This window comes from Sycon ciliatum, chromosome 2 (genome assembly GCF_964019385.1).
Source record: "Sycon ciliatum chromosome 2, ocSycCili1.1, whole genome shotgun sequence".
Classification (NCBI taxonomy): Eukaryota; Metazoa; Porifera; class Calcarea; order Leucosolenida; family Sycettidae; genus Sycon; species Sycon ciliatum.
The window spans coordinates 18,561,714-18,585,800 of NC_088644.1; the positions used below are offsets into that span (position 1 = coordinate 18,561,714).

Here is a 24,087-nt window from a genome sequence, read left to right on the forward strand (position 1 = left end):
GCCCCAAAGTGTCAGATAGGTTATTTTTCAGCTTTCAGCAGCCCTGGGCGAGTTCTTTAGAGAAATGTGGCTCTTTTTCTTGGTGTACTTGTCTATGTCCAGCTACACAAGGAGATGAGGATGGTCATTGTCATTTTCTGAGCTGCGAACGGCCAGAAAGGTGAGAACATGTCGGATTTTGACCATTTGTGCTGACCTTTGAATTTCAATGTACCTCTCTATAACATGACCCAGCTGGAATGTCAGTGGTCGCAGTGATTTGATTTTTGGTTTGCTTGTAGGGCGCTGGCAACCACATTCAGTGACCCAGAACATTTGACACTGCTGTGAAAAGTTTAGTCGCAAAGTGAAGATTCACGGGTAAAAAGCCCCAAACTGTGAGATAGGTTATTTTTCAGCTTTCAGCAGCCCTGGCCGAGTTCTTTAGAGAAATTTGGCTCTTTTTCTTAGTGTACTTGTCTATGTCCAGCTACACAAGGAGATGAGGATGTTCATTGTCATTTTCTGAGCTCCGAACGGGCAGAAAGGTGAGAACATGTCGGATTTTGACCATTTGTGCTGACCTTTGAATTTCAATGTACCTCTCTATAACATGACCTAGCTGTAATGTCCGTGGTCGCGGTGATTTGATTTGTGGTATGCTTGTAAGGCTCTGGCAACCACATTCAGTGACCCAGAACATTTGGAACTGCTGTGAATAGTTTAGTCGCAAAGTGAAGATTCACGGGTAAAAAGTCCCAAACTGTCAGATAGGTTATTTTTGAGCTTTCAACAGCCCTCGGCGAGGGTTTCTAGAGAAATGTGGCTCTTTTTCTTGGTGTACTTGTGTATGGCCAGGTACACAAGGAGATGAGGATGGTCATTGTCGTTTTCTGAGCTGCGAACGGGCAGAAAGGTGAGAAAATGTCGGATTTTGACCGTTTGTGCTGACCTTTCAATTTCAATGTACCTCTCTATGACATGACCCAGCTGTAATATCAGTGGTTGCATTGATTTGATTTTTGGTTTGCTTGTAGGGCGCTGGCACCCACATTCATTGACACCGACAATTTGGTGCTGCTGTGAATAGTTTTGGCAAAGTGAAGATTCACGGGTAAAAAGCCCAAAACTGTGAGATAGGTTATTTTCAGCTTTCAGCAGCCCTGGGCGAGTTCTTTAGAGAAATGTGGCTCTTGTTCTTGGTGTACTTTTCTATATCCAGCTACACAAGGAGATGAGGATGGTCATTGTCTGTTTCTGAGCTGCAAACGGGCAGAAAGGTGAGAAAATGTCGGATTTTGACCATTTGTGCTGACCTTTGAATTTCAATGTACCTCTCTATAACCTGACCCTGCTGTAATGTCAGTTGTCGCATTGATTTGATTTTTGGTTTGCTTGTAGGGCGCTGGCACCCACATTCAGTGACCCAGAAAATTTGGCACTGCTGCGAATAGTTTAGTCGCAAAGTGAAGATTCATGGGTAAAAAGCCCCAAAGTGTCAGATAGGTTATTTTTCAGCTTTCAGCAGCCCTGGGCGAGTTCTTTAGAGAAACGTGGCTCTTTTTCTTGGTGCACTTGTCTATGTCCAGCTACACAAGGGGATGAGGATGGTCATTGTCGTTTTCTGAGCTGCGAACGGGCAGAAAGGTGAGAAAATGTCGGATTTTGACCATTTGTGCTGACCTTTGAATTTCAATGTACCTCTCTATAACATCACACAGCTGTAATGTCGGTGGTCGCATTAATTTTATTTTTGGTTTGCTTGTAGGGCGCTGGCACCCACATTCATTGACCCAGGAAATTTGGCACTGCTGTGAATAGAGTAGTCGCAAAGTGAAGATTCATGGGTAAAAAGCCCCAAACTATCAAATAGGATATTTTTCAGCTTTCAACAGCCCTGGGCGAGTTCTTTAGAGATATGTGGCTGTTTTTCTTGGTGTACTTGTCTATGTCCAGCTACACAAGGAAACGAGGATGGTCATTGTCTGTTTCTGAGCTGCGAACGGGGAGAAAGGTGAGAAAATGTCGGATTTTGACCATTTGTGCTGACCTTTGAATTTCAATGTACCTCTCTATAACATGACCCAGCTGTAATGTCAATTGCTTCATTGATTTGATTTTTGGTTTCCTTGTAGGGCGCTAGCACCCGCATTCAGTGACACAGAAAATTTGGCACTGCTGTGAATAGTTTAGTCGCAAAGTGAAGATTCACAGGTAAAAAGCCCCAAAGTGTCAGATAGGTTATTTTTCAACTTTCAGCAGCCCTGGGTGAGTTCTTAAGAGATATGTGGCTCTTTTTCTTGTGCACTTGTCTATGTCCAGCTACACAAGGTGATGAGGATGGTCTTTGTCGTTTTCTGAGCTGCGAACGTACAGAAATGTGAGAAAATGTTGGATTTTGACCATTTGTGCTGACCTTTCAATTTCAATGTACCTCTCCATAGCATGGCCCAGCTGTAATGTCAGTGGTCGGATTGATTTGATTTGATTTTTTTTCCTTGTAAGGCGCTGGCACCCACATTCAGTGACCCAGAAAATTTGGCACTGCTGTGAATAGTTTAGTCGCAAAGTGAAGATTCACGGGTAAAAAGCCCCGAACTGTGAGATAGGTTATTTTTCAGCTTTCAGCAGCCCTGGGCGAGTTCTTTAGAGAAATGTGGCTCTTTTTCTTGGTGCACTTGTCTATATTCAGCTACACAAGGATATGAGGATGGTCATTTTCTGTTTCTGAGCTGCGAACGGGCAGAAAGGTGAGAAAATGTTGGATTTTGACCATTTGTGCTGACATTTAAATTTCAATTTACCTTTCTATAACATGACCCAGCTGTAATGTCAGTGGTCGCATTGATTTGATTTTTGGTTTGCTTGTAGGGCGCGGGCACCCACATTCAGTGACCCAGAAAATTTGGCACTGCTGTGAATAGTTTAGTCGCAAAATGAAGATTCACGGGTAAAAAGCCCAAATTGTCAGATAGGTTATTTTTCAACTTTCAGCAGCCCTGGGCGAGTTCTTTAGAGAAATGTGGCTCTTTTTCTTGGTGCACTTGTCTATATTCAGCTACACAAGAAGATGAGGATGGTCATTTTCTGTTTCTGAGCTGCGAACGGGCAGAAAGGTGAGAAAATGTTGGATTTTGACCAATTGTGCTGACATTTAAATTTCAATGTACCTCTCTATAACATGACCCAGCTGTAATGTCAGTGGTCGCATTGATTTTGATTTTTTGTTTGCTTGTAGGGCGCGGGCACCCACATTCAGTGACCCAGAAAATTTGGCACTGCTGTGAATAGTTTAGTCGCAAAGTGAAGATTCACGGGTAAAAAGCCCAAAGTGTCAGATAGGTTATTTTTCAGCTTTCAGCAGCCCTGGCCGAGTTATTAAGAGAGATGTGGCTCTTTTTCTTGGTGTACTTGTCTATATCCAGCTAAACAATGAGAGGAGGATGGTCATTGTCAATTTCTGAACAGCGAACGGGCAGAAAGGTGAGAAAATGTCAGATTTTGGCCATTTGTGCTGACCTTTGAATTTCAATGGACATCTCCATAACATGACCCAGCTGTAATGTCAGTGGTCGCATTGATTTGATTTTTGGTTTGCTTGTAGAACGCTGGCACCCACATTCAGTGACCTAGAAAATTTGGCACTGCTGTGAATAGTTTAGTCGCAAAATGAAGATTCACGGGTAAAAAGCCCAAAGTGTCAGATAGGTTATTTTTCAGCTTTCAGCAGCCCTGGCCGAGTTATTAAGAGAGATGTGGCTCTTTTTCTTGGTGTACTTGTCTATATCCAGCTAAACAATGAGAGGAGGATGGTCATTGTCAATTTCTGACCAGCGAACGGGCAGAAAGGTGAGAAAATGTCAGATTTTGGCCATTTGTGCTGACCTTTGAATTTCAATGGACATCTCCATAACATGACCCAGCTGTAATGTCAGTGGTCGCATTGATTTGATTTTTGGTTTGCTTGTAGAACGCTGGCACCCACATTCAGTGACCTAGAAAATTTGGCACTGCTGTGAATAGTTTAGTCGCAAAATGAAGATTCACCGGTAAAAAGCCCCAAACGGTGAGATAGGTTATTATCCCTTTGCGGACTGATGCCGCACATGTGCGTCAAAACGTTATACCCTGATTTCCTTATGCCGCATATGTGCGTCAAGTAAAAGCGCATACTTGTACAGTGCATATACATCGCTGTTCAAATTGTTGTAACTCCATTGTCCTTTATTTGATCGTCGCTCATTGGAAAGGTGAGAGAATAAGCTTTCCGGCGGTATGTCGTTTGATATAGCGCGGTGCGGAATCACTGAGTATCGAAGAACGAAACACGGATAAGCTTGAAATCGTTTCGAAAATTTGTACGCAGAGCGCTTCAAAGTGCATCGGTGTGCCTCAAACGGGGACTTTCCCAGTGACTCATCGCTGCACAGCGCATGCGAAGTAGAGATCAAATGAATCGCTTGAGCTTCATGAATCTTCAGGACTTTGAATCATCGTTCTACGTTGAGTAAAAATTGAGAAACGATAAAATTTGTGGAGGTGGGTACAGAATCTCTCTCAGGCGCAATAGGGCAGCTCTCAACAGGCTTGAAGGCGATTCTGTTGCTCCTGCCGGGTGTCTAGTGGCGATATTCAGAGAGAGGACATTTGTAGCTTTCCAATGAGACCAAAACGAAATAATTACGAAACTGGAGAGTGAAATTAGATGATTTTCAAATGCATACTGGGACTATTGCGAACGGCAGGGCGGCCGGTGGCAGGAATCAGGGGATTTAGCACCAGGGCGCAAAAGGTTAATCAGCTTTCAGCAGCCCTGGGCGAGTTCTTTAGAGAAATGTGACTCTTTTTCTTGGTGCACTTGTCTATATCCAGCTACACAAGGAGATGAGGATGGTCATTGTCTGTTTCTGAGCTGCGAACGGGCAGAAAGGTGAGAAAATGTCGGATTTTGACCATTTGTGCTGACCTTTGAATTTTAATGTACCTCTCTATAACATGACCCAGCTGTAATGTCAGTGGTCGCATAGATTCGATTTTTGGTTTGCTTAGAGGGCGCTGGCACCCACATTCAGTGACCCAGAAATGTTGGCACTGCTGTGAATAGTTTGATCGCAAAGTGAAGATTCACGGGTAAAAAGCCCCAAACTGTCAGATAGGTTATTTTTCAGCTTTCAGCAGCCCTGGGCGAGTTCTTCGAAATATGTGGCTCTTTTTCTTGGTGCACTTGTCTATGTCCAGTTACACAAGGAGATGAGGATGGTCATTGTCATTTTCTGAGCTGCGAACGAGCAGAAAGGTGAGAAGATGTCGGATTTTCACCATTTGTGTTGACCTTTGAATTTCAATGGGCGCTTTCGATTACACGTTTACACAATTCTGGAACTGGTTTTTTAAATTCTGGAATGACCAGAATGAGCGTATTCTGGCCTTGTAAACGAACGACTGGAATTCACAACGAATTTTATTCATGTCATGTCACAAATGAAATTGATGAATCGCAAAAAGAGATCACGTACACCCTCGCAATCGATCGCGCGCACGTGGAGCTAGCACCGCGCACACGCCGGCCAGGGAGGCTCTTCGCGCGCTTGAGTCATGACCAAACCGGTAACACACCGACAGTGCAATTCTGGCGCCAGAATTAGAGAAATTCCGCCTTCTCTTCAGAATTGATGGATTCGACGGAATTGGATAAAATCAATTCTAACGACGGAATTTGTCACTTTTTGTGTAATCGAACTGTGCATCAACAATAACTAATTCTAGAATTGACCGAAATGCGTGTAATCGAAAGCGCCCAATGTACCTCTCTATAACATAACCCAGCTGTAATGTCAGTGGTCGCATCGATTTGACTTTTGGTTTGTGTTCGTATTTTCTACTCACACGCACACGAACCCTTCGAAGACTGTATATTCATGCACTCGAGTACTCATACACTCGAATCATCACACAAACTGTGGGGCTTGATCTGTCTTACAACGTTCTTGCAAGACGATACAACAACAGCTCCTGTTCTCTACAAATCCTTACACACTAAAGTACTATCAACTAAAACCAGCTAATTTATGCACAGAACATATCCTGAAAAGCAGCGAAACAAAGGAAGCCAAAGCAGCAGGCATGGAAAGATCCCGTACGCACTATGAACTCTTGCACTCTAGATATGTGCAGCGTACGATACTAGTTCAGCGGCTACTAACACTAGCATGACAGACATGAATGAAACCGCAACCAAGTGAGCGTGACACAGATTACGAAGGTAATGAAAAGAACCAGACTGTCATCGCACAACCGCCTATTGTCGGCTCACACACAGAAACCAGATAGTCTAGCAATATATGAAATACGACGGAACATAATCCCCCTCTCACACGAAGGGTATAAGACTGAGTGTGATACCAAACAGTAACGATAGAACATGAAAAGACAAAGAACTAAAAGGAAATATGCAGGTCCATTCTATGCTGCTACTGTCACTACGGTGGGCTAAGGCACTGAATTCCTCAGCCACTATCTGCACACAATGGAACAAGCTGGTGAACACTCCGGCGCTTGATCTTGTCGGCGATCTTCACGTCCACTACCCTTACATGACTATCGGCTCCTGGATGGGTTCCTACGACTCTGCCTAGTGGCCACTCAGTGTCAGTATAGGAACACCTTCAATTGTGAGCAACACCGGATTCAGCCGTTGTAGCGGGTCGGATGCCGGCAGAGTCTTTCCAAGTGCAAGTCGCTGGATTGTGCCTCCATAGGTGTCGACTTGAGCCGCTCTAATCCAGTGTAGTTCCGCATTCTGCAGTTCTTGCGGCGACAACTCCTCCGTAGCGTGTTGTTCTGTGGAGTTGCTGGCTGCACTCTTTGCAGACGTCCCGTCAGTCTGTTGCAATGGTACCACTACCGCGCTGGTGGGAACCGCTCGCCCCCTCGTGATCCTTGCTCTCAGGTTGCCTAGGAATCGCAAGCACCATGCCGTGATGCGTACTAGCCGCGACCAGGACGAGTACGTAGATGGGCTTAGCCTGATCTGTTCATGTTCGACGGCGAACGTGATGGCTGGCTTCTTCTTCAGTTGTCCGGGGAGCTGAGCTGGCACAGTGAGGTTGGTTTTCGGCCATTCTGCCGGTGCCGACGGCAGAAATTGGGGTCCTCTCCACCAGGTATCGTTCCGTATGAAGTCGGCTGCGCGCTCGCCACGGGTGCTGAGGTCGGCTGGATTGACTTTGCCTGGCACATGGCGCCATTGATCGGCTGTAGTACTCTTCTGGATCTCAACAATACGAGTGGCAATGTCGCTCCGGAAGTTCTTGGCGTTGCTGCGCAGCCAGTACAGAACGTTGGTTGAGTCAGTCCAGTATACATGCTTCTCTACTGGTATGTCTAGCGCTCGAGCTACGACTTGACTCGCACGTACTCCCAGGGCTGCACCACGAAGTTCGAGCTTCGGGATGGTGGTTGGCTTGATTGGCGCAGTCTTGGCTTTGGCGAATGCGAGCGTGACTTTCACGAAGCCATCAGGGTACTCGCAGCGCACGTATACTGCTGTAGCGACTGCATGCGATGACGCATCGGTGAAGACGTGTACTGAGAGTGCCGCGGACTCTGGAGGACGACGTGCATCCTTGAAACATCGATCTGCCTTGATCTCTGCCAGCAATGGTAATTCCGCAAACCACCGCTGCCACTTAGAGCTCTGTTCATCAGACAGTGCGGCGTCCCAATCCTTCTGCTGCGTACATAGCTCTTGGAACATCAGCCGTGCACGGATAGTGAAGGGTGACAGCTGACCTCGTGGATCATAGATGGTAGCCATCTTGGACAACACTGATCGTTTCGTGAGTTGCTGCGGTGATGTTGCTTTGTAAACGAAGGTGAACACATCATCTCTCGCATTCCAAGCTACGCCGAGTGTCTTGACTGGATTGGAGATGGTCGGGTTGTCGTTGCTACTGAGATGCAGTAGCGAATCTGTAGCACGGTCAGCCTCGGGTATAGCCTCCAGCACTTGGCGGTCGTTGCTCCGCCATTTGCGCAGGTGGAATGAACCATGTTGCAGGAGGGACTGGACTTCCCGCTGAGTGGTGATAGCGCTATCAGTTGTAGGACAGGACTTGAGCAGGTCGTCCACGTACAGAGACCGGTCGATAGCACTACGAGCCATGTCACTGTAGTTAGAGCCAAATCTGCTTCCAACCTCCTTGACGGCACGGCAGGCTAGATATGGCGACGCCTTGAGGCCAAATACCAATCGGTTGAATTCAAACGCTTCCATGGTGGATTGTGGGGACTCTCGCCACAAGAATCTCACATACCGCCTATCTGCGGGTTTGAGGCCGACTTGCAGGAACATCTCAGCGATGTCGCCGACGAGTGCAACAGGTTCCTGACAGAATCCTAGCAGGACCTCCACCAGGTCTTGCTGTAGTTTCGGCCCAGAATACATATGGTCATTCAGTGACTGGCCGTCGTGGGTGGCTGCAGCGTCAAAGACCATACGCACTTTCGTTGTCTCCTTGTCCTGCCGCACTATTGGAAAATGGGGCAGGAACCACTGGTCTGGCTCGGTGAGAACGTCGGCATCGCACCTCGTGATGTAACCCTTCTCTAGATGTTGAGCTACAAGCTGACGGTACTGGTCGTATACTGGTGGGCGCCGAGCTAGCGAGCGCTCCAGGTTGAATAAGCGGCTCTTGGCTGTCGCGATGTTGCTTGTCAGTTGCGGCCGACCACCGTCACTCGTCCATGGGATGCCAGTGACGATCCGAGTACCATCGTGCGTAGTCATCTCACGTACCAGACGGTCGGCTTCGATTTCAGCCTGGGTGAGGGTAGACTGTGTCACAGTCCCAACATCATCCCACAACCAGAACTTCTCCACAATAGCGTCCAATCGCTGCTGTGGTGTCATGTCATCTGCTGGCTTGACGGCTGTGGTCATCGAGCACTGTGAGGGCGTCACTACTGGTCCAAAGCACACCCAGCCCAATGGTAGGCGACGAGCGATTGGGTCACCATCATTGCCAACGACTTCTTCCAGTGTAGTATGTGCTCCCGGCACATTCAGGCCTACTAGTAGCTCCGGAGTGCGGGTGTTGGTTGGTGGTAATGGAATATCTCTCAGGTGCTCATAACAGCATTTGATCTTGTCCCAGTTGACCGGTGCTGTGTGGGTGGTAATCTGTGGCTGGGTCCACACCTCGAGGTCCGCACTGTAGTTGCCATCCACACTTCTCATAGTGACCTCGACACACTGGTGTTGTCCTGTCACTGTCTTACCGCCCAGAACAGTTGTCTGGAGCGACTGGGGCTTGCCGACTATGCCGAGCTTACTCGTAGCGTCATCCGTCAGAAAGCTGGTAGTAGAGGCTGGGTCCAGCAATGCGGTGACGCGCTGTTGGCGACCCTCATACTCCAGCACTACTGGCACAGTCATGAAGGCAATCTGATCTCCCATCGATGCACTGGTTTGATGGTTGGTTGCTGCCTGGGGCTGTGTTCCGTCAGTGTTCGAGCCCTCTCGTGCTCCACTCGTTCCGTCAGTCGTCGAGCCCTCTCGTGCTCCACTCGTTCCGTCAGTCGTCGAGCCCCCTCGTGCTCCACTAGTCCTCTGGGTACGCTCTTGGTGGAGCAGAGTGTGGTGCCTGGCTGGACAGCGTTCGCATCCTCCCGACTGACACGCTGCCCTCCAGTGCCCGGACCTCAGGCAGCAGGTGCACAGCTTCCATTCGTATACTAATTCCCGGCGCTGTTTCACTGGCAGTGCCTTGAAGCTTCGGCACCAGGTGATGCAGTGGCTGCCGTTGCAATTCCGGCAGGACCGAACTGGTTTGTCTCGCCTGGCCTCGTTTGCAGATGAGCTGGCGGCGTGCAGTGCTGTCTGCCCGCGAGGCTTGTACGTTGTCGTTGGTTGTGCAAGGCTCTTGGCTGGCGCCACCAGCGCTGCAGCCTCAGCTCGCTCTCCCAGCCAGGACGAGAACGTGTCGAGTCCGAGCTGATCGGTCGTCAACCCTTGCGTCTTTAGATACTCTCCCCATTGCATCCGTTGAGCTGGTGGTAACTTCGTGACCAACTCGTTGCGCAATGCAGGGTTGGTCAGGTGGCCCTGGCTGTTGAGCAGCTTCATTGTCAGCACGATGTTGTTGATGGCCGTTGCCAGTCCGATCAAGCTGTCAGGGTCGTCTGCCCTCACGGGTTTGAGTGATTTGGCTTGCTCGATCAGCTCAGTGACGACGAGCTCCGGCCTGCCAAACCGTCGCTCGAGCGTCTGCACGGCCTGCTCCACATTGTCGGGCACGGAGAGCATCAGCTGTACCGCATCCCGTGCTTTGCCCTTCAGGCACGCTTGCAGGCGTTGAACGTTCTCGGCATTGCTGAATCCGCACTGCTTGGTGCTGCTCCTGTATGTGCTGATGAACGTTGGCCATTCCTCAGGTCTCCCAGAGAACGTGGGCAGCTTGGTGTTGATGGAGCTGTGTCGGGCTGCTAGCTGGTGTAGGCCAGTGTCAGAGTCAGGAGTAGTACTGTGGCTGGTGGTGGTGTTGTTGCCACTACTCCGTAGTGCTGCTGTCAAAGCACCCATAAACTCCTGTGCCATGTTGGCGATGCCTATGGTGCCCTGGCCAGTACACTGGTCTGAGTCAGCATTGCGAGCTGTACTGCTACAATCATTACTAGAGTCACTGCTGGCTGGCACGGGCACTTGACTGCTGGCCTCATCTCTGACCACTCGACTGTGACTGCCACTCATCTGACAGGCAGACAGCCCGTGCGTTACACACTTGGCACCATCACGACTGTCTGTACTATTCACGGATTGAGGAGAATTCACACGTGATGCAACTACAGCTGTGGACTCGTCACATACCTTGCTGTGTGCATGCTGCACGCGCCGCTCCATCTCCGCGAGTTCGTGCCGCGCTTGCTCCAGCTCACTGTACATGCTCTTCTCCTGTTCGTAGCTGGTTTGCAACAGGTCTCGATTCTCCCGCTGTGCGACCCTAAGCTTGCTTTCGGCGACCTCCAGCTTCTGGACGATCGATTGAGCACGGTCTTTCACCCTTCTCGACTCCTTTCGGCACTCGTTCAACTGCTCGCCGAGGTAGCCGATTTCCTGCTGGTACCTGAGTTCCTTCAGCTGGAACTCGCGTCGGAGGTGACTTTCGGCGTCCGACTCTATCTCCTGGACGTGTCCTGCTACGTCCCCGACATCTCCTGCAACCAGTCCGACGACTACTGCGTCCGGTTGAGAGTTGTCGTGTGGCTCTCCTTGTGGTGCCTCCTCGCCTGCATCAAACACTTCTGCGGCCTCCGCAAACACTTGTTGTTGCATCCCGAGAGACGGGGACCTCCCTGTCCCGGAGCCTGGCGAACGAACACTACTTGTCCTTACAAGAGTTTCCGCTGCCAATTCAGATTCTCGCAGTTCCAACTGCGCCTTTGCGACTCGAATCTCAGCTTCCAACACTGCTCGTCGCGAGCTACCACTGTGCTGGGCTGATGATGTCCGCGATCGAGCACTCACAGCTCGACTTCCATTGCCGGACGTCGGCACTGCTCCTTGCTGGTCACGATTACCTTCGACAGCTTCGGTCTCGAAACCCCATCGCTGAGGAGGTACTCCTATCGTGGAACGGCTGCTCCTACGCATACCAGGATCCGACGCCATGCCACAATCCGGCTCGAAGGACCAGATATGTTCGTATTTTCTACTCACACGCACACGAACCCTTCGAAGACTGTATATTCATGCACTCGAGTACTCATACACTCGAATCATCACACAAACTGTGGGGCTTGATCTGTCTTACAACGTTCTTGCAAGACGATACAACAACAGCTCCTGTTCTCTACAAATCCTTACACACTAAAGTACTATCAACTAAAACCAGCTAATTTATGCACAGAACATATCCTGAAAAGCAGCGAAACAAAGGAAGCCAAAGCAGCAGGCATGGAAAGATCCCGTACGCACTATGAACTCTTGCACTCTAGATATGTGCAGCGTACGATACTAGTTCAGCGGCTACTAACACTAGCATGACAGACATGAATGAAACCGCAACCAAGTGAGCGTGACACAGATTACGAAGGTAATGAAAAGAACCAGACTGTCATCGCACAACCGCCTATTGTCGGCTCACACACAGAAACCAGATAGTCTAGCAATATATGAAATGCGACGGAACAGTTTGCTTGGAGGGCGCTGGCACCCACATTCAGTGACCCAGATAATTTGGCACTGCTGTGAATAGTTTAGTCGGAAAGTGAAGATTCACGGGTAAAAAGCCTCAATTTGTGAGATAGGCTATTTTTCAGCTTTCAGCAGCGAATTCCTTAGAGACATGTGGCTGTTTTTCTTGGTGCACTTGTCTATGTCCAGCTGCACAAGGACATGATGCCGGTCATTGCCATTTTCTGAGCTGCGAATGGGCAGAAAGGTGAGAAAATGTCGTATTTTGACCATTTGTGCTGACCTTTGAATTTCATTGTACCTCTCTATAACATGACCCAGCTGCATTGTGAGCGGTCGCATTGATTTGATTTTTGGTTTGCTTGTAGGGCTCTGGCACCCACATTCAGTGACCCAGAAAAGTTGGCACTGCTGTGAATAGTTTAGTCGCAAAGTAAAGATTCACGGGTAAAAAGCCCCAATTTGTGAGATAGGTTATTTTTCAGCTTTCAGCAGCCCTGGGCGAGTTCTTTGGATAAATGTGGCTCTTTTTCTTGGTGCACTTGTCTGTGTCCAAATACACAAGCAGATAATGATGGTCATTGTCATTTTCTCAGCTGTAAACGGGCAGAAAGGTGGGAAAATGTCGGACTTTGACCATTTGTGCTGACCTTTGAATTTCAATGTACCTCTCTATAACATGACCGAGCTGCATTATCAGCGGTCGCATTGATTTGATTTTTGGTTTGCTTGGAGGGCGCTGGCACCCACATTCAGTGGACCAGAAAACTTGGCACTGCTGTGAATAGTTTAGTCGCAATGTGAAGATTCATGGGTAAAAAGCCCCAAACTGTCAGAAAGGTTATTTTTCAGCTTTCAGCAGCCCTGGGCGAGTTCTTTAGAGAAATGTGGCTCGTTTTCATGGTGCACTTGTCTATGTCCAGCTACACAAGGACATGATGACGGTCATTGTCATTTTCTGAGCTGCGAACGGGCAGAAAGGTGAGAAAATGTCGTATTTTGACCATTTGTGCTGACCTTTGAATTTCAATGTACCTCTCTATAACATGACCCAGCTGCATTGTCAGTGGTCGCATTGATTTGATTTTTGGTTTTCTTGGAGTTCGCTTGCACCCACAGTTAGTGACCCAGAACATTTGGCACTGCTGTGAATAGTTTAGTCGCAAAGTGAAGATTCACGGGTAAAAAGCCCCAATTTGTAAGATAGGTTATTTTTCAGCTTTCAGCAGCCCTGTGCGAGTTCTTTAGAGAAATGTGGCTCGTTTTCTTGGTGCACTTGTCTATGTCCAGCTACACAAGGAGATGATGATGGTCAATGTCATTTTCTGAGCTGCTAACGGGCAAAAGGTTGAGAAAATGTCTGGTTTTGATCATTTGTGATGACCTTTGAATTTCAATGCACCTCTCTATAACATGACCCAGCTGTAATGTCAGTGCTCGCATTGATTTGATTTTTGGTTTGCTTGGAGGGAGCTGGCACCCAAATTCAGTGACCCAGAAAATTTGGCACTGCTGTGAATAGTTTAGTCGCAAAGTGAAGATTCACGGGTAAAAAGCCCCAAACTGTCAGATAGGTTATTTTTCAGCTTTCAGCAGCCCTGGGCGAGTTCTTTAGAGAAATGTGGCTATTTGTCTTGGTGCACGTGTTTGTGTCCAGGTACACAAGGAGATGAGGATGGTCATCGCCATTTTCTGAGCTGCGAACGGGCAGAAAGGTGAGAAAATGTCGGATTTTGACCATTTGTGCTGACCTTTGAATTTCAATGTACCTCTCTATAACATGACCCAGATGTAATGTCAGTAGTCGCATCGATTTGACTTTTGGTTTGCTTGGAGGGCGTTGGCACCCAAATGCAGTGATCCAGATAATTTGGCACTGCTGTGAATAGTTTAGTCGGAAAGTGAAGATTCACGGGTAAAAAGCCTCAATTCGTGAGATAGGCTATTTTTCAGCTTTCAGCAGCCCCGGGTGGGTTCTTTAGAGAAATGTGGCTCTTTTTCTTGGTGCACTTGTCTATATCCATCTACACAAGGAGATGAGGATGGTCAATGTCTGTTACTGAGCTATTAACGGGCAGAAAGGTGAGAAAATGTCGGATTTTGAACATTTGTGCTGACCTTTGAATTTCAATGTACCTCTCTATAACATGACCCAGATGTAATGTCAGTAGTCGCATCGATTTGACTTTTGGTTTGCTTGGAGGGCGTTGGCACCCAAATGCAGTGATCCAGATAATTTGGCACTGCTGTGAATAGTTTAGTCGGAAAGTGAAGATTCACGGGTAAAAAGCCTCAATTTGTGAGATAGGCTATTTTTCAGCTTTCAGCAGCCCCGGGTGGGTTCTTTAGAGACATGTGGCTGTTTTTCTTGGTGCACTTGTCTATGTCCAGCTACACAAGGACATGATGACGGTCATTGTCATTTTGTGAGCTGCGAACGGGCAGAAAGGTGAGAAAATGTGGGATTTTGACCATTTGTGCTGACCTTTGAATTTCATTGTACCTCTCTATAACATGACCCAGCTCCATTGTGAGCGGTCGCATTGATTTGATTTTTTGTTTGCTTGTAGGGTTCTGGCACCCACATTCAGTGACCCAGAAAAGTTGGCACTGCTGTGAATAGTTTAGTCGCAAAGTGAAGATTCACGGGTAAAAAGCCCCAATTTGTGAGATAGGTTATTTTTCAGCTTTCAGCAGCCCTGGGCGAGTTCTTTGGATAAATGTGGCTCTTTTTCTTGGTGTACTTCTTTGTGTCCAAATACACAAGCAGATGAGGATGGTCATTGTCATTTTCTCAGCTGTGAACGGGCAGAAAGGTGGGAAAATGTCGGATTTTGACCATTTGTGCTGACCTTTGAATTTCAATGTACCTCTCTATAACATGACCCAGCTGCATTATCAGCGGTCGCATTGATTTGATTTTTGGTTTGCTTGGAGGGCGCTGGCACCCACATTCAGTGGCCCAGAAAATTTGGCACTGCTGAGAATAGTTTAGTCGCAAAGTGAAGATTCACGGGTAAAAAGGCCCAATTTGTAAGATAGGTTATTTTTCAGCTTTCAGCAGCCCTGCGCGAGTTCTTTAGAGAAATGTGGCTCGTTTTCTTGCTGCACTTGTCTATGTCCAGCTACACAAGGAGATGATGATGGTCTTTGTCGTTTTCTGAGCTGCTAACGGGCAAATAGTTGAGAAAATGTCTGGTTTTGACCATTTGTGCTGACCTTTGAATTTCAATGTACCTCTCTATAGGGTAGGACTAAAGGGACAAGCCCAACTTTTTTTGCAGTTTTCTGTCATAAAAAAATAAACGTCACAGGCGTCCGCGTCGGAGCGGTCCGGGCGAGCGACCGCATCTCAGTGGGACACTTGTCCGTGGCCGTTGTACTGGAAATCTGTGGCAGAACCTTGCCATGCCAGAGGCTACACACACCCGGGTACCTATACCGGGATAGACAAATCCTTGGTGTTGCTCCTTTCATTTTTATTTGTTCTTGCTGAGAAAGAAACGTTGCTGCTTGGAAAGCTTTCTGTTCACTCCAGCGACTTTCCTCTAGTAACGTTGCTCACTGATAATGATCATAGCTCGTGATACCAATGGTGAAGAGAAGCTGGGTTTCTTGCCATTTGCAACTTCCTGGCTCTGAAAATATAGCTTGAACAAATAAGAGCTCCAAATATTTTAGTTTTAGATTTCGATGTGCCAGACCTATCGTTACGAGATGCAGAGATGAGGAGCAAGGGAGGCGTTGGATTAATGCCAATAATGGTGTTTATGGCCCAGACAACGCCAGCGATTTTCACTTGTCAAGAGGACAGTCAAGTTGGAGCAGGCAGATGACAGATTATTTGAGCATTTATAGCGGAGTGGGTGGTTTGCTAAAGAGAATCGTCTCAGTACCTCATGGTTACTAGTATCTGACAAATGCCTCTTATTGCTAGTCTGCATTAGAGCATAGCAGAATTGATCATGTCACAAGTAGTGTCAAGACTTGATGTCCTACGATTATACTCAGATCATGTTGTAACTTCACGGGAATATCCGTCCTGCCACTTTACGCTCTCCCAAAATTGCCTGCAGGAGTCACGTGCCTGTGCAAGGGACAATGCGTTTGCATTGCTTACGGATGCAAGCGGATGGAGTGTAGACCAGATGAGAAAAAGTGATCCGGATATTCAACTAGCTTGGACCGCCATTATAAATTTGCCTGATGCCTGGACTATCTGAACATTGCTCCAAACCAATCCACAGAAGCAATACCCACACAGGAAGCCAAATGATAAACCCATTCATCAGCTATCGAACCTTTCATCAAAACATAATGCAGTGCATGCCTACTACTACTCAAACGAGATCAACGGATGCCACATGCCACACAGATACAACGTGGAGGCTCAGTATTTTCAAGACCCCGTGCAGTCTACACAACTAGAACAACGAGGTTTGCACCTAATGTCCCTCGATTTGCTTGCCGTATTTAGTTCCTTGCAATTGAAGCAAGCCGTATCCGAGAACCGATCACTGAGTTTGCAGTGTCGTCGTCGCGTGTATGTTGCCGTGGTGCTCTCTACCCTCCTGTACGGCGCGGAGACCTGGACAACGAAGGCTCCGGACCTACGACACCTCAACCTTTTCCACCATCAATGTGTCAGATCTATCGTTGGAGTGTCGCGACGGCAGCAATGGGAGACCCACGCAACGTCCTCAGCCCTTGCAAAGACCCTTGGAGTGCCTGAGGACATTGGTCACATCATACGGGAATGACGTTTGCGCTGGCTTGGACACGTGGCACGGAGGGAAGATCACCGGTTGCCGAAGTGTGTTCTCTTCGGTGAACTGCCTGCCCCGCGCCCCGCGCGTGATCCACGGAAGAGGCGGAGGGACGTTGTTATGCATGACTTTGCGTCGGTTGAGCCACCGGTACCAACATGTGGATGGTAAATGCAGCCCAGAACCATCCGGAGTGGCGTGCCATTGCCCGTCGACCACACAAGGCACCCTCTGCTGCTGGCTACGGTTGCGCCTGCGGCCGCATGTTCCGTCGAAGCGGCGACCTGAAACGCCATCAGTCATTCTGTCGTGGACTGGAGAAATAACAATGCGGTATCTTTGCTACGCAATGGGCAAGGTCAAGGTGTGTTTATGGTGGTACAGGTAATGCTATGTACGCCTCTTTGGTCGCTCACACATTATCCATTGCCGGCATTGGTTACACGTTATTATCAATTTGTTATGACCTTCGCTGGTCTGCACACCCACCCACTCTACTCTCTACTCTACTCTCTGAAGTTGAGACTTTCGTTTGCCATTTCATCCAGTAGTTTGACTCTCTGAGAATATCCCTGCTACATGTATATGTATAATATAATTTATACTTTACAATTATCCTTGTCTTATCTATCTTCTTGACACCATGACTTTCTTTGAAGGTCTTGTAGCTATGAAATGTTATTTGCTGCAGGCCATGTGTGTGTGTGTGTGTGTGTGTGTGCATCCGTGAATGTCCCACGCTTGGCCCGTGGGTAAATATACAGTCATGTATATGTTATGTGCCACACCAATTTCGCTATCTGTATAATATTATGCAGCACAGTGGCAGGCATAGAGAGAGAGAGAGAGACGTTTTAATGTCTCTGATGTGAATTCTTCACTACTACATAATCTACATTGTACTTGTATGATCGAGCGAATGAGTGTGTGTGTGTACTTGTATGATCGAGCGTACAAGTGTGTGGGTGTGCATTTGCAGATTTGGTGCTTCTCTTGCGACGGGCGTATACATGGTGTGTGTGTGGGTGCATCCGTGAATGCCCCACGGGTGGGTAAATATACAGTCATGTACGTGTTCTGTGCCATTCAATTTCACTAACTGTATATGCAGCACAGTGGCAGGCATAGAGAGAGAGAGAGACAGAGAGATACGTTTTAATAATGTGTCTGAGGTGAATTCTTCACTACTACATGTACTTGTATGATCGAGCGTACGGATGTGTGTGTGTGTGTGTGTGTGTGTGTGTGTGTGTGCGTGCGTGTGAATGTCCCACGCATAGCCACGTGCGCGGTACCACACAATTTCATTATGTGTAGAACAGCGGCTGGTAGAGAGATAGAGACAGACAGACAGACACAGAAAGACAGAAACGGAGGGATGCTGCGCATAAAGAGCGACAGACAGAGACTCAGAGAGAAAGAGACCAAGACAAAGCACAGACTGAGGAGAAAACAGACAGAGACAGACAATCAGACGCAGAAAGACCGAGACAGAAACAGAGGGACGCACATAATGAATGACAAAAGGAGAGACAGACACAAAGACACAGAGAGCCAGAGACAGAGGGTCCTTAGGGAAAGACAGAGAGAAAAAAAACTGAGAAAGGGAGAGGCAGATCGAGAAGGAAGAAGACACAGAGACTGAGAGAGGGACAAAGAAAGACAGAAGAAGAGAAGCAAACGGAGAAACAGCAACATAAGTACAGGGCCAAGAAGACAGACAAACATAGAGAGACAAGCATAGAGAGACAAGCAGAGACAGACCAAGACAGGGAGACAGCTGGAGAGTTACACAGACAAACACAGATAGGCCGAGACGAAGATTCAGAGAAACACAGAGAGAGAGAGAGAGAGAGAGAGAGAGAGAGAGAGAGAGAGAGAGAGAGAGAGAGAGAGAGAGAGAGAGAGAGACGAAGAGAAGAGAGAGAGAGACACGCGCACACGCACGCACGCACACACACACAGAAACAGAGAGAGAAAAGTGACAAAGTAAGAGACAGAGAAAAGTGACCGAGTGAGGGACAAAGAGAGACACACAGAGAAAGACTGAAGAAGAGAAGCAGACAGAGAAACAGAGACAGACAGATGGAGACAGAGAAACAGAAAGGAAGACAGACAGACAGACAGACAGATGGACAGACAGACAGGGACAGGCACACGGACAGAACGAGATAGGCAGACAGCTAGAGAATGACAAAGACAGGCATACAGAAAAATCAAGACACAGACAGAGACACATAGACACAGAGAGAGAGAGGCAGACAGATAGATAGATTAATAGAATATAGAGACAGACAGACAGAGAAACATGTGGAGACACACAGATACGAGAGATTTCGTTCGTTGGATTTCTAATACTGAAGTAGTATAATACAAGTAGGTAGCAGCATAATGCACACAGATCTAGAGTGCTGAGAGTTGTCGAATGCGGCGAAAGCAAAGTGTAGTAGACACTACTGTACAGGAGTGAAGCAAAGCTGATTTGTTGTAATGCTGCCTGACTGCTTGCCTGTGTGCAATAATGAGGTGAACTCATAAAACAGTGAGCCGAAAAAAATACGATTAAAAAGCCGATTCACAAACCAGGTAAAGACAGGAAGAGAAGGAAAGATATGTGCGCATATACCCTGCACCCGTGCACGCACACACACACACACATACACACAGAAGGGAGTTGATAGGTGGAGAATTGCGAAAACAGGGGACCCAGTGTGCCCTCAAGGAGATAAAGAGATAGAGATAGATAGAGAGATATTTTTGGCACAGTATATTCGGCCCTGGTTTAAATATGGCTTTGGAATTTATTTTTCATTGCAATCAGGTTCGGCCTCATTTCTCTGTGCTGTGCTAATGAGTCCACAAAGGACGAAACAGTTCTGTCCCCAGATTGGATAGATAGATATAGATGAAGATAGAGAGAGAGAGAGAGGGGGGGGGGAGAGAGAGAGAGAGAGAGAGAGAGAGAGAGAGAGAGAGAGAGAGAGAGAGAGAGAGAGAGAGAGAGAGAGAGAGAGAGAGAGAGAGAGAGAGAGAGAGAGGGAAAGAGAGAGAGACATAGGCAGCTGTCTTGGTCATTATCATCCGATGTATTCCGTGTGGCGTAGACCAGGTGTGCATTGAGAATCCTTTCACAAGGCATCGCAATAATTATATTTACGGAATTGGGCAGTAATGCGGTGCTAGTCTTGATATGTTTCACTCAGGTCATGTCTGATATCGTTGGCATAAGAGAAAATCAGTGGGTGTACATCCACTGCACTTGCAAACTTGCGTGTCTCTCTTGCGACGAATGCACATGGTACTTGATGTCTGTGTCAATTGGCTCATTCTGTGGGCGAGTGGTTACTGCCTGAGTTCAATGTCGGAAAAGGTAAGTAGCTCTAGGTGCAGTATAGAGAAAATTATGCCAAATACGCGGTCATTAGGAGAGACTATACCAGCAACTTCGACTCATATACTTCAATATCTAATTGGATCTGTATAGAAGACGCTGCTCAGTGGTATTGGAGTTGTGGTTGATCAACAGCGTATCTTTTAGGTACATGTGGCATCCATTGGTCTTGTGTGAGTGACACTAGGCATGCAACCGGACAACGTTGGTGAAAGGTTTCATTACCAAAGAACTTGATTGGTTTGCCATTTAGCTTTCTGTGTGGCGTCACATCGTTTCCGTGGACTGGTTTAGATTCTTGCCCACGTTTCCAGGAGTCCAGCCAATTAATAGCAGCCGAAGCTATTTGAATAGCCAGACGTTATGTCTTCTTATCTGCTCTGCACTCCATCCGCTTGCATCAGTAAGCAATGCAAACACGTTGTCCCCTGCACAGGCATGTGACTTCTGCAGGGAATTCCGGGAGAGCGTAAAGTGGCAGGACGAATTACCGTGAAGTTGCCACATGATCTGAGTACAATCGTAGCACATCAAGTCTTGACACTACTAGTACTTGTGACATGATCAATTCTGCTATGCTCTAATGCAGACTAGCAATAAGAGGCATTTGTCAGATACTAGTAACCATGAGGTACTGAGATGATTCTCTTCGGCAAGCCACCCACTCTGCAAAAAAATGCGCCAAAATTAATAATCTGTCATCTGCCTGCTCCAACTTGACTGTCCTCCTGACAAGTGAAAACCGCTGGCGTTGTCCGGCCATAAACACCATTATTGGCATCAATCCAACGCATTAATCCAACGCCTTCGTTGCTCCTCATCTCTGCAGCTCATACCAATAGGTCTGGCACGTCGAAAAACTAAAATACTCGGAGCTACAAGCTACATTTTCAGAGACAGGGTTGCAAATGGCAAGAAACCCAGCTTCCCTTCACCTTTGGCATCACGAGCAATGACCATTTATCAGCCAGCAATGTTTTACTAGAGCAAAGGCGCTGGCGGGAACAGAAACAGCAACGTTTCTTTCTCAGCAAAAACAAATAAAAAGGAAAGGAACAAAAAAGGATCAACACCAGGGATTCGTCCATACCCGGTACCCAGGCCAGGTGTGTACTACTACTACCCCTGGAAAGGCTCTCCCACAGATTGCAGTACAAAAGCCACGGCCAAGTGTCCCACTGAGGTGCGGTCGCTTGCCCGGACCGCTGGGACGCGGACACCTACGAAGAGCAGCCTGTGACGTTTATTTTTTATGACAGAAAATCCGCAAAAAAAGTTGGGCTTGTCCCTTTAGGCTTTCGCCTCTCTATAACATGACCCAGCTGTAATGTCCGTGCTCGCATTGATTTGATTTTTGGTTGGCTTTGAGGGCGCTGGCACCCACATTCAGTGACCCAGAAAATTTGGCACTGCTGTGAATAGTTTAGTCGGAAAGTGAAGATTCACGGGTAAAAAGCCTCAATTTGTGAGATAGGCTATTTTTCAGCTTTCAGCAGCCCTGGGCGAATTCTTTAGAGACATGTGGCTGCTTTTCTTGGTGCACTTGTCTATGTCCAGCTACACAAGGACATGATGACGGTCATTGTCATTTTCTGAGCTGCGAACGGGCAGAAAGGTGAGAAAATGTCGGATTTTGACCATTTGTGCTGACCTTTGAATTTCATTGTACCTCTCTATAACATGACCCAGCTGTAATGTCAGTGGTCGCATCGAGTTGACTTTTGGTTTGCTTGGAGGGCGCTGGCACCCACATGCAGTGACCCAGATAATTTGGCACTGCTGTGAATAGTTTAGTCGGAAAGTGAAAATTCACGGGTAAAAAGCCTCAATTTGTGAGATAGGCTATTTTTCAGCTTTCAGCAGCCCTGGGCGAATTCTTTAGAGACATGTGGCTGTTTTTCTTGGTGCACTTGTCTATGTCCAGCTACACAAGGACACGATGACAGTCATTGTCATTTGCTGAGCTGCGAACGGGCAGAAAGGTGAGAAAATGTGGGATTTTGACCATTTGTGCTGACCTTTGAATTTCATTGTACCGCTCTATAACATGACCCAGCTGCATTGTGAGCGGTCGCATTGATTTGATTTTTGGTTTGCTTGTAGGGCGCTGGCACCCACATTCAGTGACCCAGAAAATTTGGCACTGCTGTGAATAGTTTAGTCCCAAAGTGAAGATTCACGGGTAAAAAGCCCCAATTTGTGAGATAGGTTATTTTTCAGCTTTCAGCAGCCCGGGGCGAGTTCTTCAGAGAAATTTGGCTCTTTTTCTTGGTGCACTTGTCTATGTCCAGCTACACAAGGAGATGAGGATGGTCATTGTCATTTTTTGAGCTGCGAACGGGCAGAAAGGTGAGAAAATGTCGGATTTTGACCATTTGTGCTGACCTTTGAATTTCAATGTACCTCTCTATAACACGACGCAGCTGCATTGACAGCAGTCGCATTGATTTGATTTTTGGTTTGCTTGTAGGGCGCTGGCACCCATATTAAGTTACCCAGAAAATTTGGCACTGCTGTGAATAGTTTAGTCGCAAAGTGAAGATTCACGGGTAAAAAGCCCCAAACTGTCAGATAGGTTATTTTTCAGCTTTCAGCAGCCCTGGGCGACTTCTTTAGAGAAATGTGGCTCTCCTTCTTGGTGCCCTTGTCTATGTCCAGCTACACAAGGAGATGAGGATGGTCATTGTCATTTTCTGAGCTGCGAACGGGCAGAAAGGTGAGAAAATGTCGGATTTTCACCATTTGTGCTCACCTTTCAATTTCAATATACCTCTCTATAACATGACCCAGCTGTAATGTCAGTAGTCGCATTAATTTAATTTTTGGTTTGCTATCCCGCGAATTATTATTATTACTATTTATTATTTGTAGGGCACTAGTGCTCGCATAGATTGGATTTTTGGTTTGCTTGTAGGCCGCTGGCACCCACATCGGGTTACCCTGAAAATTTGACACTGCTGTGAATAGTGTAGTCGCAAAGTGAAGAATCACGGGAAAAAGAGGTCGGTGTGAGTTTCTGAGCTTCGAACGGGCAAAAAGGTGAGGAAATGTCAAACTTTCGACCTGTTGTGCCCATCTTTCACGCTTCAATGTACCTCTCTATACCATGACCCAGCTCTAATGTCAATTGTCACATTGATTTGAGTTTTGGTTTGCTTGTAGGCCGCTGGCACCCACATGCAGCGACTCAGAAAATGTTGCACTTTTGTGAATAGTTTAGTCGCAAAGTGAACAATCACGGGACAAAGCTCCGAACTTGGAAATAGGTTATTTTTCAGCTTTCAGCAGCCCTGGGCGAATTCTTTAGAGAAATGTGCCTCTTTTTCTTGCTGCACTTCCAGCTATACCCAGCTGTAATGTCAGTGGTCGCGTAGGTTTCATTTTTGGTTTGCTTGTAAGTTGCTTGATCATTTTTGACAATGTGTGTCATTTCTGTTGCGCATTTCCCTTTTGTGGTGTCAGATAGAGTTCATTCACAACTAGCAAGGAGGACAACAAACGAAGAACAACATTCCAAGCAGTGTGCGAACACAAAAGGGAAGTGTGTACGAACACCAAGGAAAGTGTGTACGAGCGCATATGGAAGCAGGAGCTCTAGGCGGGTGCATACGGGGTGCGGGAGTTGCACCATATACGGAAGTATGCCATATACATCATGCCCCTCCTAAGATAAAAACGTACAAGTGTTTATCTAATCAACAAAAATAATGTGAAAATTGCATGTGCGTAGCAAATGACATGTCGCGGAGCAGCAGCAA

The 24,087-nt window shown here is 47.2% G+C and overlaps 1 long non-coding RNA gene across 1 annotated transcript; it reads left to right on the forward strand.

Moving 5' to 3' along the window:
• Nucleotides 1–14,940: 14,940 nt before the first annotated feature.
• LOC135810778 (uncharacterized) lies at nucleotides 14,941–22,678 on the forward strand. The gene is made up of 4 exons (XR_010552384.1): nucleotides 14,941–14,988; nucleotides 21,887–21,944; nucleotides 22,254–22,311; nucleotides 22,621–22,678. It is a non-coding gene; the product is annotated as an uncharacterized LOC135810778 (long non-coding RNA).
• Nucleotides 22,679–24,087: the final 1,409 nt, after the last annotated feature.